General features: G+C 32.3%; 1 long non-coding RNA gene across 1 annotated transcript; it reads left to right on the top strand.

Moving 5' to 3' along the window:
* Positions 1-486: 486 nt before the first annotated feature.
* LOC132634184 (uncharacterized) lies at positions 487-1,695 on the top strand. Its single transcript, XR_009580069.1, has 2 exons — positions 487-623; positions 1,288-1,695. It is a non-coding gene; the product is annotated as an uncharacterized LOC132634184 (long non-coding RNA).
* The last annotated feature ends 13,532 nt before the right edge of the window (positions 1,696-15,227 follow it).

Here is a 15,227-nt window from a genome sequence, read left to right as displayed (position 1 = left end):
TGAAATAGACAAAAGAGTTTTACGGTGAGAGAAAGTGCTTTTTCCGGCAGAGTGACTCTGTAAGATGTAATAAGTAGTAAAACATAAGTTCCCTAAGTTATATTATACAGTTACGTATGAAAAGTAACTTTACTAACTAATTTTCTTATTCCATAACCTAGATAATCATATAAGTAATTAACTCGAAAAAAGGGGCAATACATAAATGAATTTCTGAAACTTTTTTTATGGTCCAACATGAATGAATTTTTCAAAGTTTAAAAATAGATTAATTAATTTTTTTCAAAATTACTATTCTCTTTAATGAATTTTTCAACTATTTTTACAGTTTTCAACATTGACTATCTCTACTTTTTAGTATAAGTTTGGAAAAAAAAACAAAAATCTATAATTATTTTTTTAAAAATACACCCCAAAAATTCATTTATTTTGAAATGAGGGGAGTATTCTTTTATAACGTACGGAGTACCTTATAAATATGGACATCTTAGCCATTTCTCATCATTCATTTCTCTCAGTACTCTCCAAACTCCTCTTCCCTTGCCCCGCCAAGGAAAAAATGGCAGGATCCATGAAATTGATATCCACTTTATGCCTTCTTCTAATGCTCGTCTTTGCTACTGGTAAGTTATAATTTTCTCACCACACTTTTGAATAACACTTAAAAGGCTACGTACCGCGTATGTATGTACCTACAAATAAGGGGCGGAGATAGAGTACTACTTACGTGTTCGGTCGAACCTAATAATTTTTACTTAGACGCTATATATATTTATATTAAGAAGCTCATTAAATATATATGAATACTAATTAATTGCGAACTCAGTGACCAAAACAAGCTACTATGAGTTCGGTGACAAATTCTAAACACATAATTTTCAAATTTTATTGATTGGGTGCATGGCTGCGTAGCTGCTCTGTTAGCCTTTAGCATGGGGCGGAGCTAGTGTAGTAGTTATGGGTTCAGGAGAACGCAGCTGCTTTGGCTCAGTCCCTGTATTTGTGTTAGAATAATTATTTAATACGTACAAATAATATACTCAAAATCCAATTAAAAAATATTATAATCCAGAACCCATAAATTTTTGTTACCCCTCTGCAGCCTTAGTAAAAGGTCATAATTCTTTATAGGAATATCGAAATGACGAGCGGTTCGCGGGCGTTGGAAGCTAGAGTTGGAGAAATTTAATTTGATATATATAGTTCACAATCACAAATGTTCCAATTATTCACTTCCAATTGTTGTTTATTCTTAGTTTCTTACATGAGGGATTTGGAATTTTGCAGAGATGGTAGCAGAGGCAAAGGAATGTGAGCATCGTAGCCCGCACTATTATGGAGCATGCTTTGCTAACAATAATAACATGAACAACAACTGCAATTCTATATGTCAATGTGATGGTTTTGACCGTGGTTTTTGCCGCCTCACTAATTGTTTTTGCCGTAAAAAGTGTTGATTTTGTTATCTTATATTACTATAAATAATGTCAAGAATTTGAGCCACACATAAATAATGATGTTGGCTTCTCTCTGTATCTGTTATTTCCTTTTTTGTTTTGTTTTTTCCTTTCTTGCTTATGTGTTGGAATAATAAGTTCCTCCCTGAGGGAACAAGCCTGTTGGTTCCTCGAATGGTTTATTTGTATCTTGCAAGTTGCAACCTATGTAAGCTTCTAATAAATAATATTTTCTTCATTTCTCGTCTTGTTTTTTCATTTCACCGTATCTCTTCTAGCAACGGATCCAAAATTTTATTCAAAGCGGAGTCAATTAGATATTATAGTATCACAGTGAGAATAGTTGATGATGAGAAGTAAAGTGAATTTTGAATGTTGCTTTTTTTTCCTTTTCCGTAATGCTCCTGATAAAAAATATGTTATTTTAAGGAGGTATAGTATTGTTCTAATTTAAAAAAAAAAAAAAAAAAAAGGTACTCAGTAAAACATAATTTTTTTAAATGTGTTCCATTAAGTTACTATATATCAGACTATAAAATTTCGACAAAGTCTTCAAAGTTAAATTTTTATGTTTTACTCTTATAATTAGTTAATAACAATAATAATCCAATGATTTTGAAATATCAAAATTAACAAAATAAAAATTTACTAAAAAATAAATCAATAGAAATATGGAAGTAATTAACCTTGCATCACGTAATTCCGAAAAGGGGAGAAAATGCAAATTGGGATTTTGGTAACACTTCAATATTTGATCTCTTTTGTTCAAATGTAAAAGAAGCATTTAATGCTAAATTGGTGTAAAATTCAGTTAGAGGTTAAAAAAAAATAAAAAAAATAGATGTTTGTGTAAATTATATGTGTTTAATAGGTCCAGCCTTGAGATAAATGTCTGAATGATTGTTTTGATAAGTTTGAAGGGCGGGTATGCATAATTTGAAAGCGACTTGTCATCCGTTTATAATTGAGGTTAACTATGCCCTCATACTTACAATACTGACACACATTTGCCCTTATTTTCCTACTCAGCTACCATAATTCGTTACAAGTAAAAATTAAAAACAAGGTCTAAACTTGTTATATATTGTAGTTTGCTGATTGTCCAAATATGCCCCTTTACTTATTTTGTTCATGAGTTATTTTAGGTTACTTATATTCATAGGCTGCGAGGAATTAAGAAGATTATAGATATTTCTCTCCAGTGAATTACGAAAGAATTACTACTATTTGATTATCATCCTCAACCTCTATGTAAAATCATCCTCTAGCTCTTCTTGGCACGCATTCTCCTGTTTCTTTACACAATCTTCTATTTGCACGTTTCTTAATCCATTTTTTCCAAGTGGGCCTTTGCTAACTTGGTGGGCTTTGCAAAAAATAGCAATATTTTTTCTACATTACAAAATGTAGCAGCATTTTAATTTCAAAATATAGCGGATTACATTGTACTCGCGCGCATACAAATCTCATCCTAACTGAAATTGCGCCGATTCACTCAGTGACGCAGCCAGAAATTTGGCAAGTGTTCAAATTTTCTTCCTTTTTATGTTAAGAGTATGCAAAATTAAATATATACTTATAATAGCTACTAACATTTAATCTATTTTACACTTCAAAATATCGGCTAAGGGTATGCACCTAACCACCCTTCGCCGAAGATGGCTCTGCCCATGAATTCAGTAACTGATAGTAATTGTATGTGTATGTATAAGGGATCGCCTGTACTGTATATATGTATGTAGGTGTTTAAAAAGTAGAAGCTGGATCAGGGGCGGACCCACGTGTTGCCAAGTGGATTCAATTGAACCCACTTGGTCTGTAAATCTACTGTTTATGTAGGGAAATCATCATCACATTTTAATATATGAAACCTTTTGAATCCACTTGACACAAAGCTTGACTCTGGCGCAGCGGTCAAGTGGGTTCAAATACACCTTCAGAATGCGGGATCGAACCTCTTTAGAAGCATGTTGTATTTTGTTACTTTTGGCCAATTTTCCTGCTATGCTACAAAGATCAAAGTATTGGCCAACAAAAGTCAGTTAATGTTGATTGGTGGTCAACTAGCTAGCCTTTATATTGTCTTTCTTTTTTTCCAATGTCACCTTTTATATTTTGTTTTCTTACTCAAATTCAATAAAAAATAATTATATAAAATCTATTTTACCTTAAAGAAATTAAATTTTATAAAATGAATTTTGATACTCTCTTTTATAGTTTTTTTTCTAAAAGATGCAACTATATTTGTTGAAATTATATATAGTTTATTTTAATATAGTTAATCAATTTATATTAGTTTTTTAGTTTACAACTTTTTTGTATCGTCTTTTGTTCGTAAATAACAAAATTGGTCATTATGAATGAATTTTGTTAAATTACATAGAGTTAATAGATTTTTTTAATTCTTGTTGAAGTAAAACTCTTTTAATTAGATAGTTTTTCTTTTTAAAAAAAGTAATAGGTTCTTTGTAATTTTTTTTTCTCAAGTTGTTTTAAAAAAAATTGAGGGTTGAGTTTAAAATAAGTCTATTTTGAGATTACATTATTAACCAAAAAAAGGGGGGGGGGGGGGGGGGGGGGATTGTTCTGCTTAACGCTGCTTAAACTATTGGTTATCAATCCTCATTTATTACGTTGTAATTGAACCCGCTTGTGTAAAATCCTGGGTCCGCCTTTTATATTTTGTTTTCTTACTCAAATTCAATAAAAAATAATTATATAAAATCTATTTTACCTTAAAGAAATTAAAATTTTATAAAATGAATTTTGATACTCTCTTTTATAGTTTTTTTGCTAAAAGATGCAACTATATTTGTTGAAATTATATATAGTTTATTTTAATATAGTTAATCAATTTATATTAGTTTTTTAGTTTACAACTTTTTTGTATCGTCTTTTGTTCGTAAATAACAAAATTGGTCATTATGAATGAATTTTGTTAAATTACATAGAGTTAATAGATTTTTTAATTCTTGTTGAAGTAAAACTCTTTTAATTAGATAGTTTTTCTTTAAAAAAAAAGTAATAGGTTCTTTGTAATTTTTTTTTCTCAAGTTGTTTTAAAAAAAATTGAGGGTTGAGTTTAAAATAAGTCTATTTTGAGATTACATTATTAACCAAAAAAAGGGGGGGGGGGGGGGGGGGGGGAATTGTTCTGCTTAACGCTGCTTAAACTATTGGTTATCAATCCTCATTTATTACGTTGTAATTGAACCCGCTTATGTAAAATCCTGGGTCCGCCACTGGCTGGATGTATACATGTGTATGTATGTTAAGACATTAACTCTATGTGTAGCCAACTGTACATGAACGTGAAGGGAATGTAAAGCGTATTTATGTGAAGTGTATGTTGTATGTATGTGAGATCCAACACGTATAAATGGTGGTCTCCGGCAAAGCAAAAGAACAAAGGTGGAACCCAACTATTATGGGGTGTTTCAGATGGAGGAACGAGAGCGGTCTGTTCATAGTGTTTATCAGATGAAGAATGAAACATTGATGAAGCTCCGAAAGGACAGCTTCAAATGACGTCCAATGTGAGCTTGGAAAAATTGAGGTGAGTGGAGGGACAATGATTCTGTTTTAAGTGTTGTTGCAATGATGTATCGACGGTGAAGAGGGTGGTGTCAAACGAGATCCCGAGTGTCGTGTATGCACGGGTGGCTCAACGTAATTTGTGGGCTAAAGCCAAACCATAATAAGAGGCCTTAAGTTTATTAATAGACTAATTTTTTCCTTAATAATTGTGTATTTTAAATTAAAACAATCAGTTCTAAAAATAAATAAAAAATACTATAATTTTTTTTATTAATCAATATCGTCATTTTTGTATATACATGTTTGTCATGAAATTTGAGTTATTTATCTTAAAACCCTCTACCACATTTTTTAAAAATTTAATATCTTTTATTAATAATGTCTTTTACGATATATTATCATATATAAAACAATAATTTTGGGGCCCTAAATTTTGGGGGGCCTATGGCAATTGCCTTAGTTGCCTCCCATTGAGCCGGCACTGCGTGTATGTATTGTGCAATTCGAATTTATGCCAATATAATATGTATCTATCTGTGAATCAGTGACATCCTCACAAACTCTGACGACGGCCAGCCAACTGAAACGCCGACGACCATGTGAGGTTGGGGTGGGCAGTGGCGTTTTTATAAGTGTATATATGCTATAAAACTACATAATATCGCTATTTTGGTTTTAAAAAAATAATTCAAAGTATCACTATAAATATATAATAATAAAGGGAGTGGGAGACGCTATATCAGGTAATTTTCCTTAAATGAAAGTATGTGACCATTTGAATTATGCACAATAAGATGAAATATTATATGTAATTAATTTGCATTTCCAATCTCTTTTAATTATGTTTTCGATTTGAATGATAACATGGTTAACATTTTTTCAGTAGGCGTTTGGACATGCAATTTCATATCATAATTTCATCTCATGAGATGAAATTCTAAATCATCCAAAAAGGCATGATCTGAGATTCCAAATCATGATTTTAAATTTTTTAAATGTAAAAGTTGACCCATAAATTTATATTTTGTAATCATAGATCCATAAGTTGGTATATATATTCACCAATCATGTTGACCAACCATTTATATCAAATATTAAAAAATCTACAAGTTGGTAGTATATTTATAAAAAATTTAACTCTTGCCAACTATTTGGAAGGATTATATTAAAGAGTAGTTACACTACAACTCATGTTCAAATTTCCATTTTATTGAACAAAAGTTTGGTCAATTGGTGCAATATTTTTTAGAAAGGCTTTCAAGTAGCGTATTAATTTTGTTATGAACTATGACTTGCTCATTTGGTAAGATTGTATAAGAATTGAAAAAGTTTTGATAGTTTTCACAACTTGTGGGGTTTTTATATCTATTAGTCTCTATGATCGTGTTTTGCACGAATATATCTTGCTTCAAATACTACGAATATTTTGAATCTAAGTACTAAATACCTCACTATTTTCTATTCCATCGATATCGGATCTTATTTTTCCTTTTATCATATTTTAGGTTGAGGATCCTGAACTATAGTATTTTCTTGCTTCATTATCTATCGAGTTTATATTGAAATACTCATAGAAGATGGTTTGATTGACAAATGCTACATCTGTTTAAAATTGTTTTTTTATAGTAGTACACTGAGTGTTAATATTATTTAGTTAGAATTCATATATTTGATAATTTAATAAAAGATAAAATAAAAAGTTGATTGTTAGACATAAATCTTGATTGTTTTGATCAAAGGTATAATGTGATGATAAATGTGATTAAACTTAATTATAATTATTTACAGTGCTTATGGCTGAGTTACCCAACACATGTCTTGAATTTTTTTAATTGGACTAATGAGAATATGTTTCATCTATACAAATTGCGCGTGTTCTTATTTTTATTTTACGTACACTAAAACTTTTATCTTAGTTTTATTTGCTTGAATTTGCTAACTTTTTAAAATTCAAAAAATTATTTATTTTGGTTGAAATTAGTTACCTAATGATAAGTAAGTAGGAATCCTTGTCTTCTAATAACTCAAGTTTAAAAAAAGAAAAGAAAGTAAGGGAGTACGTTGGTTTTTGAAGGATTTTAGTTTTCAGTTGAATTTGAAGTCCTAGATATTATGGAAAAATTAGTATTACAATTTTATCCAATATGAAATTATTAGTTAGCGAAAATTTCAACTTAAAAGTGTTTAAAAGTCGTTCATTATTTAAAGAATATTTTCGTCAACCAACATTTATATTCATGCTTTTAAAATAATAATGTGTCTCGCACGTTATTACCTGCCAATCTCTGATGTTATTTAAAATTTCATGATATTATTTGTTTTATAAGGTACAAAAATATTGTTTGATCGCATCCACTAAATACTTTGCATTAAAAAATTATTTTTAATATATATCCATAATGTTTTACCTACGTGGAAAAACATTTTATGACTAAAATAATCCAACATTAGGAATTGAGCCAGTGACCATATAATTTAATTAATTTTCATTATACTGATAATTGTTATTTCACAAAATTTAAAGAATACCAATCATTTTTTTGACAAATAAATTGAATATATTTTTTCGTCCATAAATAATTCATGCGGAATATAGGGACAAAAAGTCTCACTCATCATAGAGAGCTCCTAGTTTTCCTATCCCACTTTACCAAGTGATTCAAAAATATAGATTCTCGTAGTACTAACCCCATCTTAACAGAATTCATGTAATTTCTTTTTATTTTTATTTATTATATTTTATATAAGTCTGTTTTTATTCTATTTTAATTGGGAGCTCTAGTGAATAATTTATTTTCAGAAAATTTAACTTTATTTTCTATGAATGATTCACATAATTAAATTAAGTGTAATTACATAAAACCACTTTAAATGAATACAATCAAGAGGAATATTCAATAGTTGAAATTCTTTAACAATCCAATAAATTGGAAGTGGTTGTTGAAATGGTAACGACAGGGGTATATTTGCACAATTTTGTAACAGCAGGAGTATATTTACACCACATTTATAACGAGAGATATATCTGCTCTAAATCGCAACGTTAACGTTGTATATCTGCACCTTTTCCCTAATTCAAATGAAAAATTATGGTCGACAAAAATGAGAAATTAAAGTAAATAGAAAGCTAAGGAAAACAACTATCAGTGTTATTGTGTAAATTAAAAATTATCTATACACCAACGCATTGGCTAAATTAACTTGTAGTCAGACCAATAGTACTTAACTTGAAAAACATCATTCTGATCTTTCGTGGCATACTTAACAACTTCATCATCTTTGCAACAAAATATTCCCCTTAAATTGTTAGTCTTTTCCCTTGCATGTTCTCCTTGCTCTCTTAGTATATCACGTGGTGATTATGGCCGCAACTGTCTCCATGATGTCTTCCCTTGATGTGTCCAAGAACCTCCTTGCAAAAGATTGGGATGTTATATTTTATGCTTCCATGAGCTCCATCTTACCGAGAAATAAAAACTCACCAGTGCTTGAATGCTCCAACGGTTCTTATCCCATTAAAATTAACCATATCCTTGTTCGATGTCGCATTGAAAACACCTTCAGATAAATTCACCTCAAGTAAATCATAACCATGAGGTCTTTGGTTGAATTTTTAGATCTGTCTATTGTGCCATACTGCACTTACAAATCATGTACATTTAGTTTTGAGTCGAATGACAAAAAATTGTCGGAGGCATCAATGCAAACACTATTGACAAACGATATCCAATAAGTATGAAGCAAGGTTAGCCAAAAGTACCTTGTCAAATATGTATATCTTTGACGAATATCACCAGGAGGCTGGTTATGACATTAATTATATACTGCTCAAGCGACTCAATATTCTCGATAAAAGTCAAAAGAAACTTTAATTAGAGACCAAAACAAAAGAAATTTAGGTTCACCAAAACAAAACTTAAGCGACCGAATAAGAAAAACTATTTTGGCATTGCACTAAACCTGGCATAGATTATAAAATAATATAAACTTGACACTCTTCCACTGTGAATCAAATTGTAAAACCGTTTTCCATCAAAATTGTCATCCTTATCTTTTTTTTTTTTTGCACGGTTAAGTTCCCTTACTACTACAAACTCTTCTTTCTTATTAGTTATTGTAAAAATTAATGTAAATTGTTAAAGCTATAAAAGTCGTTCAATATTTAAAGGATTAAATGGAGATATTTGTACTTTTAGTTCTTCAAATATCAATAATACTTATATTAATATTTTTAATATTTGATTAAGCATATTTTATTTTTAATTAATTGAAATGCGCACTTTTATCCCTTTATTTTTAAATCTTGGTACTTTAGATGAGGATAAATTTCATATAATAATGTTTCTTTTAATTAATGAGCTTTATAAATCCAAACAATTTTATTTGTTTCTCCATAATTAGGAATTGGAGTGACAAATTCATTTCACTTTAGAGGCTCAAATCCACTCGTCCTCAACCTGTTTTTCCCTGTAAATGATCCTAATATTTAGGAGTTTGTTGTTGCATAGGACAATATTTTGGAATTGTATCTTGAGCAGGAAAACTTGCAGCAAAGAAAAAACGGTAATAAATAAGTGACTATATGAATCAATCTGAAGAAGAACTTACTAAGAATAACATTCTAGAACATAAATCAACATGGAACATCCCTAGCTACTAAGAATAGTATTCATTATGGAGTAGCGTTGCGTTTACGTTTCGTCGTAACGATGATGTCAAAAGAAGGACAGTTAACCTTAATATACTTCAATTCGTCCAAGCAATCCACTAACAAGCTTATCACCACTAGAGCGCCGATCCTATAATAAAGGAATACACATACAACTTAGATGGCGCTAGTAAATCACGTATATCAAATGATAACTCAATTCTAAAGTGAACGTGCAGCATTTCCCCTATTTCTTAATCACCACAACACATCCAACAATCAACACAACAACCTCATGTTAAACTTATATCATCAACATTTAAAGATATACAGTAGTGCAACCTGTTATACGCTTTGCATACGACACTCATACACTTCTTTCTTCCAATTATGCCAAGTATAACAACCCAAACACAATCTCAACATGGACTACAATCCATACAACAAGATTTTTAGCTTAAAACCGCATTAGCAACATAACTCAAGTTAGATTACATCTCAACATATATAGACTCAAATTCATATTTGAACCTTTCCTCCAACTTCTCTTCCTCCAAACCTAGCATAAGCATCATATAAACTCATAAACATAGAAATAAGATGGAATCTTGCCTCAAGAACTCAAAAGAACTTCAATTCCAAGATTACTTCACCTTGAAGTGTCCTCCAAAGCTTCTACAAGAAGGAGAAACAAGCTTCAACAATACTTTGAAAACCTTTAGCACTTGATTCTCACTTTTGATATGTCATGCCCCGAACCTGGGCCTGGACGTAACACGACACCCGGTGCCTGACTGCATTTGACCGAGTGAACCAACTGGCTGGCTGAATCAACATGTGATATCAAAAACATAACTGAATGTAGAAACAACTAAACACACATGCTGATATACTAAAGGTTTGACTGAAATCATAATGCAGAAATACTTAGACAATCTGAAATATCTGAATGTAGACAACATGGCTTAAACCAAAACAACTGAACAACTGCCAACAAGGCTAACATAATAAATATCTGACTGTCTAAACTGTGTCTATGAAGCCTCTAAAAAAATTGAATAATAGAGTTGTCTATAAACTGAATTAACTAGATAGCTGACAACGCCCCGAAGGAATTTGGGGCTCACCAGTAGTTGATACGTGCACTCTTAAAGAGCTGAGTCGTCAACCTGTATATCGTTACCTGCATCGCGAGATGTAGGCCCCAAGCAATAAAAAGGGACATTAGCACATTTGAATTGTACTGGTATGTAAAGCAACTGAAGCAATAAAATACTAGAACTGAAACTGATAACTGTAATTGTAATAGCAAAGAAGTAGATATATGAATACTCCCTACTCTGTATCTGAATCATGTGTGTTATTTGTGTTTGTATATGTGGGGCCTCGGCCCAATAATAAATGCTCGCTATGGCCTCGGCCTAGTAGTGCGTCAGTCAATGGCCTCGGCCATGTATAAGTATACACAAGACTGTGCTGTGCCCTTGGGCAAAATCACATATGTTTAATTATGGTTAATTAATAAGGACTGAGACCATAATAACAATGAATAATGCTGAACTGAAATAGACATGCTGGACTGAATTGAAAACACTGACTGTTTCTGAGCATACTGAATTTCTATACTGAGACTCATGTGGCAACAATACATAAGTCTATAAAGATTACGTGCTGAGTTCATGATATTCAAATTGACAACCATGAACGAATTCTGTAACTGCAACCCTAGAAGATAACAGTTCTACCACATATCATGAAACTAGGGCTAAATTGTATGTTGAGTCGAATTACTGACAAGTATAAAGAATGAGGCGTAGAGAGAATCATGAACATTCCCTAACGTAGATAGTTAGCCTCACATACCTTAGTTCCAGCATTTGAGTGTAATACAATGTTCGTCAACCCTTTCAATACAAGTCAAAGGGATTCTATATTAGCAATAATATTCATGCTTTGGTCATCTAAGCATTTTACCAAACACTTGGTGGGTATAAAGCTCTACAATCTCCATTAATGGTGTTTCTTCACCTAATTTCCTATTCTATTACTTCTAGGTGATTCTACAATCTCAATTGGGTGTAATTAACATCATTCTCTATCACCCATATGATTATAACAATCTCAAGTCAACAATCCAAAACCCTACTATAGTTCGTGTAATTCTCTTTGTCACGACCCAACCCCGTGGGCCGTGACTAGTGCCCGAATTGGGCACCCGAACATACTCATCCAATCCGAATCACATACAAATAGCATATACTGGCACAATTGTCACACGCTGCCTCAATCATATCAAACTGACTTAAACATATTTCGAACGTAACCATACATATATATATATATATATATATATATATATCAAAAGCCGACAAGGCTACCAAATGGCACAAATATCAAAAGCCGACAAGGCTGTCATAGCGAATAGGATCATACCAACACGTCTGAACAGAAGTAGACACACACACCTGTTGACACCCAATTTTGTCCCTCCTTTATTTAATTTTATTCACTCGGGCATCTAAATTTATCGACAAGCTAAATACTTTATTTTCACTATTATTTTTTTACTACTATTAATATTGTTACTTTCATTTCACTATTTTACTATCAAAATTACTAGTATTACTTTATCACAAATTTTAAATGATTCGTCATCGTTTCATTTTAGGATTTGTACTCGTCAAATTAATTTTACTTTATTAAATCCTTTACATTCTGCATACTAATTATTAATTGTCTTCATGTAGTATATATTGTATTAGTTGTTAAATTAGAAGCTCAGGAATAATTAAATAGAGGAGGAAGGATCAACAATTTCAGCCAAATAAATGGCCCAAATAATCACCCCACTAGCCCATATTTTCGGATCAACGTCTGAGCCCAAATCAGTCCACTACCCGACCCGGTCCAGCCCATCCTTTATTTTCTTCTACCCTAATCCCTTTCTCTTTCTCTTTCTTTTTCCTTTCTCAGCCGCCTCCCTATTCTCTCCGCTTCAACGCCGTTCTTCCTCTTTCTTCTCTCTCTCGCTCAACTCCTCTCTCCTCACGTTCTCCCCACTTCGTTCTGCCATCTCCACCATCACTGCTCCTTACGTTCTCTTGTCCCCCCACGCTCCTGTCGCCTTTGTTCCCCACGCCACACGTTCCTCTCCACCTCCACCTCTACCTTCCACTCACCATTGTTCCCCACTCGCTACACCCCACTCCTCTTCTTCTTCCATTTAAAACCCTAAGCACAATCCTATAAAAGGGGGAGGAAAGCCACTGATAGGAGGAGGATTTTGGTTACAAACAAAAAAAAAACACTGTTGATAGCAATCCTTACTTTCTACTTTCTAGCATTTTCATTCAATTCGCCCAAAAGTGAATACAAAACTTTAGTTCACAAAAAATCCGCAGTACTTTCATTCGAACTCGTTTGGCTCAAGGTTCGGGTCTATTCATAACGAGAGAGTAGATTCGACGCCGTCGACGCCTCACTTCACTGCACTCGCAAGAGGTAAACTTCGATACATTTATTACTCATGGTCTTTAGTTTCTGTTTTGGTTAAGATTTTAGTTTATTCTGCTATATGTTTAGTGATTATGTAGTTTCTTTGTCGTCGTGTTATTTGTTTGATGTTTGGGAGCTGTTAGGATGGGATATTAATCGTTAATTGAATTTGAAAGGTGTCTATTGTAGTTCGAATGCTTAAGACTGAATTTCCAGGACTTAGGACGTATGTAAAACCGAATATACATAGGATATACAGTGGGTTATCAAGATAAGAAGAAGATATACATTTGATATACATCTGATATACACACCATGGTGTGTATATCTTAGGTATATTGATTATATGATTAAAACAGACCGACACTGAATCATCTTTATAATTGTCCTTCATCTGTAGGTTTAAATTTTCTGTTTTGGTTAATGCTAATATAAAAACAGTAGCAGTGACATTATTACTGTTAGTGGAGTGCGTAATGTGACCAAATCCAGTTCTGGTTTAGTCGATTAGTTCGCTATTTGGATCAGACTATGTGTTTAGTTTATTAAGTGTGGGATTAGTATGTCCATTAGTTAATTTCCAGCCAAGTATATGTCTGTCTGTTGCTTGAACACTAGGCTTAGTATTTAAATACCTGTTACACGGTCTAAATAGGATTGAGATACAACCTATAATAAAACTTATGCACGAGTTACAGCCCTGCTTTTTAAGTTATCTGGATTTATCCGCATGTTTGATTAATCTAGTAATGTTAATGAACTAAACACAACATACACAGCTGTTAAGTGTGTGGATTTGTATGTGTACAAGCTCAGAAATATGTGAAAAGTATGTTGTATCTGTTTCTTCATAAGCACTGTCCATTTGGAGATGGCTTAATTATGTAAATGAGTGATTTGATGAATACTGTGCCAATCTTAATATCTTGTTCAGTTGCAAATGCTGAAAATATTTAGATATCTAAATGACATGTTGGACGATTCACGTGACCCGTATGTGATTGAGAGTCCGCTATTTAGAAACATAAACTCATATCTAAGTACATGTACATTTGGTTTTTGGTCAATAGAGCTGGGATTTCAAAACGATGTTTGTTTTGAAGTGTTTAATTGTCTTTGTATGCCTATTATTGTCTAAGCACGATTCATATGTCGGCAGTGATTGACCACATTACTTAAGGTTTGTGATAAGCTTGCTTGCATTATATGTCTACTAGCCTTATTTGCGTGTAGAAATTTTGAGAATTTGAACCTATCGTTGATCTCTGTTTCACCTCCAGCAGTGTTAAATATGCATACATTATGTTCCATTAAAACAGTTTCTGGGTTCCTAAAGTTTACAAATGATCTCGTGGAAAATGCTATATACTACATTTGTCTTACCTAGAATGAAGTTAAGAATCCTAGTATGCCAGGTTTAGCTCATTTCCTTCTCCAGTACCTGTACATGTTTCTTCCTCATAAAATACTTGCATGTTGTCTTATCTGTCATGAAGTGGTCTGGTAATACTGGAAATTAGTTCTATAAGCATATTAGTTGGATAATTGGGTATAATTTTGCCAAACAAGCATCTGTATACTAATTTGAGTTCTCTATGTGATCAATGATGCATTAATAAAGGATTAAACTGTTCAGATTTTTCACATGTGTTGTTTGATAAAAAGGGTAAGGACTATTAAGGCTTAATGGAGTCAGTTTTCACCTAACTTGGATTAAAATACTGCCTGCTTGAATTGCCTGTAGTTTGTTTGATTATTTGAAAGATAAGACAAAAGGAGAAATTCTAGGTGGAATAGCATACGTACCCTTTAAAGTCGTCGCGTATTAACCTGCTCTTTATTGAATTTATTGAACTAAAGGGAATTAACAAAGACAACATTCTTCCTTTAAAGATTTGGGTTGTAACTTGTTTTGACTAGATTATTGATACTAACACTTCAGCCATCATGATTATACATGCATATGCAGCCCAACAAAATGAACATATGTCCCACTTGATAAAAGAGTGCGGCTGTTGCTATATATAGCTGCCTGTTACTGTCGTTGTTTACTACCACAAACCATCGAATAGTTCGCTGTTTATATGACA

This window comes from Lycium barbarum, chromosome 3, assembly GCF_019175385.1.
Source record: "Lycium barbarum isolate Lr01 chromosome 3, ASM1917538v2, whole genome shotgun sequence".
NCBI lineage: Eukaryota > Viridiplantae > Streptophyta > Magnoliopsida > Solanales > Solanaceae > Lycium > Lycium barbarum.
Note: the sequence above shows the minus strand (reverse complement) of the source record. Positions and strands in the feature narration are given on the sequence as shown.